This window comes from Nicotiana tabacum, chromosome 4 (genome assembly GCF_000715075.1).
Source record: "Nicotiana tabacum cultivar K326 chromosome 4, ASM71507v2, whole genome shotgun sequence".
Classification (NCBI taxonomy): domain Eukaryota; kingdom Viridiplantae; phylum Streptophyta; class Magnoliopsida; order Solanales; family Solanaceae; genus Nicotiana; species Nicotiana tabacum.
Genome location: NC_134083.1, coordinates 3425823 through 3432875, shown reverse-complemented (window position 1 = coordinate 3432875; position 7053 = coordinate 3425823). Strand labels below are relative to the sequence as shown.

Below are 7053 nucleotides of genomic sequence, written 5' to 3'. Positions count from 1 at the left end.
GCTATTACTCTCAAAATGGCCGGTCGGGTCGTTACACATATTGTTATAAATTTAGCCATGCTTGCTGTGTAGAGCACTGCCCAGCTCTCCTTTATGCCTACCATTAATCTCCCTTTCTGGGAATAAGCAAATAATTGATAACACCACCCATAGAAGTTTAATCAATGAAAAGGGCATGGTCACGGTAATGTTATATTTTGAATTGTCAAAAAGTATCTTATTGTGCCTTGGTTCCTGCCATTTCCCCGTTCCCAATCTTGCCAGTGCCATGAAATGGTCCTCCAACATGCATGCCATTACTTGTGCATATTTATTATCCATCATTCTTCCCATTATTCTATAAAAATTTTCCATGCTATGTGTGTTCCCCCATGTATATAATATTCTTTGAATACATACATGTCTTTTCCTTTGCATGAGTTGAACGAGCAGTTTTATTGCATAGTACTGCTCCACTACTAGTGTATTCCATGTTTGTGTCTATCATTGTTCTCCCTTCATAGGAATGAGCAAACCAAAATTTAGTCAATGAGTAAGGCATAGCCTCTATATTATTCCTTTCCTCTTGTATCCTTTTTGCTACGTCTGATGAGTGAATCTTCCTAGTTATCCATACTGCCACAATTATGTCCAAACTTCGACCCAAAACAGGACTGGGCAGTGGTGTTGTTATGCCATTATCCTAATCATTGTCTAATACCACCCATTGAAGTTGAGTCTTTAGACAAGTGTTATTTGAGTAATGAGTTTATGGTTTAATTATAGTTAAAGCTTTACAATAAGCATTAATTGATAATATGATAAAAATAGTATCCTAACATTCTATAGTAGATTATACTACACTTATGGTATAAAAGTTTCTTTACACTGATTATGTATATAACTTAAATTCTTGAGGAGTCAGTTCGGAAACAACCTCTCTACCTCGATAGGTAGGGGTAAGGTTTGCGTGCATAGATCATATTTGATTCACGAATTTTTTATTTTTTTTATGAATATGCAGCCATGTCAAAGGTTAAACATTTCCGAAATCCATTAAAATCAGCTCATGGACCATATGATGCTCCTGGACGTTCTTCATCATCAATAACTCCGGCCCCGTAACTTGTTATAGAGCCCTCAATATCAATACAAGCTCCCCCGCATGCTCCTGCAAGTTCCTCAGTAGCTGATGAAGTCCCACAACAAGAACAAGCTCCAACTCAGCCTTCAAATCCAAGTGCAATGTCCACACACCATCCTGGATGTGAATCTACACAATATTGAAAAGTTGAGGCAATAGGTATATGCCTTATATGTATGTTTATTTCACTTTATAAATTTCTCATGTTTTTCCTTTTGGTTGACTGACTTGTTTTTTTATTAAAGACTCAAACAACACTACCAAACACATTAAGATCAAGGTCAATGAGGTCAACAATCTACATATTGGAGACCGCATCATTGTGGACTTTGATATCTATGATGTAGCATATGGGGAAGTGCAAGGGTTGCTTGTCAGATATTGTGGATTACTGGCTATTGATGACAATTTCTTCCCAATTAATTTTGACAGGTGGTCAGGACAGTCATGTATTCCTAAAATTTACAAGGAAGACTGCTTTGAAACCATGCTAAAGGTATTATACATATGTCTATTTATTGTAACTAGATTTTTATGCATGTATAGAAAACTAACTTTGTTTTTCTTTTTCATTTGAAGTCCCGATTCTTTTTTAGGACTACTAATGACATTGCATACAGATATTGCAATGCTAGTTTGAATAAGAAGTGGGCTACACATAGACATAGATTGTGGGATTAATTTTATGACCCAGCCAAAAGCAGAACTGAACTTTTAAGCAATGTGCCACCGGGTATAAATAGAGATCAGTGGGCTGGTTTTGTTGCTTATCGTCTAAAATCATCAACAATTGTAAGACTGATTATTTGAATAGATTTTGCTCTCATTATGATTAAATATTAGACTAAAATTTTAAGTTGTTATTATTTTGTTGATAGGAAAGCTGTAGAAGAAATAAAGAAATTCGATGCAAGCAAATAATGCCTCACACTGGTGGATCCAAAGCTAACTCGAGATGACAACATGAGCTGGTATTCATATTAACTTAATAGTTTTTACTTGTTCTCTAATTTAAATATTTTATTACAATCTGTTTGATTTATCTCTTTCTTAGTTTTTGGAAACTGGAGAATATCCTACTCGGGGAAAGATGTTTATCGAAACTCATAAGAGAAATGATGGATTATTTGTAAATAATGAGGCAAGGACTATAGTGGTAAGTTCAACTTTGGTGTATTTCTCTGACAGTATTTGAAATTTTATTTTAACATTTTACATCTCAATCTTACTTTCCGTACATACTAATTGATAATTTGTTTGCGTGTAGGAACAAATTGAATTGACTCAAGGTAATGCCAATGAATCTGAAATTTTTCCAGATGATATTATTGGCAAGGTGTTAAGGGCAGAGCATTCTGGGAGGGTATGATGTATGGGTATGGGAGCAGCTCCTTCAAATACATTCAAGAATATCAAGCAACGACTTAATGGACTGAACCATTCTTCATCTAGTTTCGGCGCATCATCTACAACTTTCACCTATTTGCAACAAGAGGTCACTCATTTGAAGTCCCAATTAGTAGATACCTTAACCGCACTGAAAGCTTACATGATATCAAAGGAAGGAAGAGTTCCTGAGCAATTTGTTGGTCTGTTTGCTCCTCAACCACAGGTAACTGAATTGTCACGAGGATATAGTCCTCATCTTGGTCATAGCTAGATAACTTTAAGGAAGCATTCAAAATTTAAATTTACTATAATGGTCAGATTTTTCATCTAAATATTCTTTTTATTGTTCGAGCCAAGTGATGATGCAGAGAGTAAACCTACCTCGCCGGTTGATGTAAGAGGATCATCGGGCATCAGTTACCAAAATCACCAAGCAAATACTTAGAATGTTATTTATTTAATATGGAACCATTGTTGCTTTTATGGATTTTAAGTAGTAATGTGTAGGAGGTACTTTAGTTTATATTGCTTTAGTATGATTTGTAGTACTTGAAGTTGTGACTGTTGATATTGTGGATGTTTAATGAAATTTGATAATGAGTATTATTTAGTATATAATTTTTTTTGTTTATGCATATACTGATATAAGCTTGATCTTATTTAATCGTGCAATATTTAATGAGAAGAAAGCACATTTCAATATTCAACTCGTGATGGTAATTAATCCCCCACAAATTAAAATTTATGAAAGAGATTATATTGTGGAGATTATAGACCCCAACTAATTAATTATTTTTAACATAAAGCTCATATTGTAACGGTTATACATTGTCACTAAGCCGCCCTTAATTGACTTAAAAAACCCCACTAATCACAAATTTAATTTGCGTAGGTCATTGTGGGGGTTCTTTAAAACTGTCACAGAAAGCCTTGTGACGATGATAACCATGGTGTTTCTTAAAAACCCCACAATTCAATTTGTGGGGGTCCGAAACCGTTACAAAATTAAGAAAAAACCTTCACAAATTACACATTTTCTTGTAGTGAAGTGTCATTAATATCGGTGGTCTCTTTAATTTGGGTGTAATGAGATAAAAAAGGTTGAGGAGAATCTATTTAAATGAACCTGTTACAGGGTTACGGATCGGATCGCGCTTGGGTTCAAATCGGATGCAAAGATGGGTAACCAAACGATAATTAAAAAAGAAAAGAAAAAGGGCCGGGTGTCTTTAGATTGTGCCACGTGTCTGTTTCGACTGGATCCGTTAATGAGGGTAGATTTATCAATAATTCTAATGGCGTGGATAGAAAAGGTTGAATAGTATAACGGGGTACAAATAACTAATATACAACGGTACATGACAAGAATAGCTCTTTTCCGTTTTCATACTGATATTTTTCCTTCTTTTCATTGTAGATTCAAGCCCTGCCATGCAGTACGCCTTTCACTTTTTATATTTGGTCACTCAATGCAAGTGCGCCTGCAGACTACTAATCCGTTCCATGTGTGCCGCTATTATTTTGTTGAGTTTAAGTTGATCGTATTGAAACTGTATAAGCGATGTTAAAAAGTATACATATTCCTAACAAAGCAAAAAAAAAAAAGGGCTACTATATAGAAATACAGAGATATTCTTGTATGTGATTACTGCTTCTCTTTACATGGATATTTTCTCCTTTGTCGTATTTTCTTATCTAAACTGTTGTGATTATGTCTGTCTTGAGCCGAGGGTATATCGAAAACAACCTCTCTACCTTCACTAGGTAGGGGTAAGGTTTGCGTACACATTATCATCTCATCTCATGCTCAACTTATGGGATTATATTGGGTATGTTGTTGTTGTACAGTAAGCTAGTTGAATTGTGCTTTTTAATGTGATTTCATTACATTAATTTTTGACTTCTTTATATACTGACACCGCTTACGAAAAATCCTTTTATTCAATTAATTAATCTTTTTTTTGTTCTTACAGATTATGAGAGAAATCAAGAAGCTCGCTTTAAGGAAGAGGTTAAAGATTGGCCTAATTCATTGTTGGCAATCGGAACTTTTGGTAACACGGCCAATAACCTAATAAAAGAGCAAAAACGTGAGCACGAGAATGAAATCTTAGAAGAAATTGGTGAGCAAAATTCGTCTCAAGATTTAGCAGAATTCACACCTGAAGAGGTTAGGAAGCTACAAAAAGAGTTGAAAAGGCTATTATTGCGATAATGGATCATTAATGGTGATTTTCCGTTGGAAAGATTCCTTAACTGTCCGTGCAGCTTAGAAGTTGATCATAGACTTTCAGACACAAATTGAGATAATTATGACGTCAACGACAAAGATGAAATTGACAGGACTATTAGAGTGATCTTAAGAAGATGCGAAGATGTTTGCAAGGAGAACAACAAAAAGAAAACAATTGGGAAAAATTACATTTCTTTCCTTCTCAAGAAAATGCTCGTATATGATAGTGGTTTTGCTCCAACTTCTAGCTTACGAGATACCCTTCAGGACTCAAGAATGAACAAGGTACTGAATTATTTATAACAGTAAAGTCTCAAAATTATCTTTTGTCATATTCAAGTAAAGTCACAAACTTACTTCTGTCATGAATTGTGTGTGAATAGCTTGAAAAAAAAATCGGAAGGTGAAATTTCCGGGGCTATGTAGTTGTTTTTTAATTCTTTTTTTTAGTTTCATTAAAATGTTTTTTAGTTGCCTATTGTTTTATAAAGTATGGATTGTGAAAAAAGTTAACACATTGAGTTTTTTAAAATTTTATGTCTTCCAATCTTTTCAGCCAGAAATATGATCTTTCGGTCATTTTTGTATTTTTGAGCCATTCACACCATTTTTAATTATTTTAATGTAACAAAAAAGAATTTTATATCTTTAATATTATAGTGGGAAAAGTTCAACAATCATACTTAAAATAATTATGTCATGCATGCATGAGCAAATATGTAATATCCATGCATGTGCTATATTTGGAACGTCGTCGATCTCTGTTTTGTCTTTTAAAGCTTCATTTCTTAACCATTGTGTTTTATTAATTACTACTGCAGTTTTTGAGGACATTGCTTTCAAAGAAAATATACCCTCAAAAAGCTTGACTCCGGAGTAGGGCCGTTCATAATCGAATCGTAATCGTTAATCGAACAGCAAAAATGGCTTATTAGCTTATTATTATCAGATTATCGGGGTAATGGTTGGTGAAAGGATTAAAATTTTATAATAACGGCTTAATGGTTTGGAGACGGATTATTTAATTTTCTTATCGGATAAACCGTTAACCCGTTAAGAATTTTTATATTTATACTTTTATCCCTATGTATATAAAGGAATATTTATTGGTTGATCCAAGGTATATAGAACCAGTCATGATCTGGTAACAGATGTAGACCTTGATATATGATTGCATTTAAATTAGTTGGGGCAGAGTAGTACTGCTAGTCTGCTACTTCCATATAACAAGTATATGATTTAAGCTAAAGGTGGTTGATAATCTCGTTGCCCCAATACTACATCCACTCCAGCTTTAAATGAATTTGATTTGCAAAGACAAAGCAAAGTCAAGAAATTTTTGCCTTACATAGTTAGTTCAGTTTTGAAGAGCGCCTTTATTGGGGTTCAATTTCTATTTTCTAGTCTTACTCTGTTAGTTCAGTTTTCAATACAAAGGGCTTCATTTACTTCATCCAGAATCATTGCAAAGACAAAACAAATGTGATGCTTTACTCCAATTTTTTTCTTAATGGCTAATCCGATAAACCGCCCGATAATTGTTAATCTGATACCAATCTGTCTGATATATTATTGGTTGCCTAGCAGATTACTATATTTATAAACCGATAACCGATAAGCCAAACCATTAGCGTAAATATTCGCTTAATCCGTCCGATAAGCACCCCAACTCTCGAGCATCGTGGAGAAAGAAATATCTAGAGGATTAAGAGGAGAAAAAATGAGAGAAAATAACATGTGATTAGGGTTGTTTAAAACCGAACCGAAACTGTTAACCGAACCAAACTGATGGCTTATTGGCTTATTGGTATCGGATTATCGGGGGGTAATGGATAGTGAACGGATTAAGATTGTATAATTAACGGCTTAACGGTTTGGGGGCGAATTACTCAATTTTCTTATCGGGTAAACCGTTAACCCGTTAAGAATTTTTATATTTATACTTTTACCCCTATATATATAAAGTACTATTGAAATCCTAAATGGCTAATTCCTAATTTCTATTTTCTAATTCTCAATTGTCTGCAGCCACCAGAGGCAGAGAAGTCGTCAGTCTCGTCTCTCTCTTGAACTGAGAACTGAGAAGTCGAAAAATCAAAATCTCAATGATTAATATGTGTATGTCTATATGAGTAGTCTTGATGGTATTAAAAATTTGGTTAATATGTGTATGACAATATAAGTAGTTTTGAAGACTCTTCAATTAAAAAATATCGTTTGATTAGATCTTAGATGGTATTAAAAATTTGGTATTGATTTGAAACTATTTGGTATTGATTGAATGATTGTTCAAAAAAATTCTGTTTGG

The 7053-nt window shown here is 34.0% G+C and overlaps 1 pseudogene; it reads left to right on the top strand.

The window, feature by feature from the left end:
• The first annotated feature begins 2501 nt into the window (after positions 1 to 2501).
• Positions 2502 to 6815, top strand: LOC142180401 (protein NEGATIVE GRAVITROPIC RESPONSE OF ROOTS-like; annotated as a pseudogene).
• Positions 6816 to 7053: the final 238 nt, after the last annotated feature.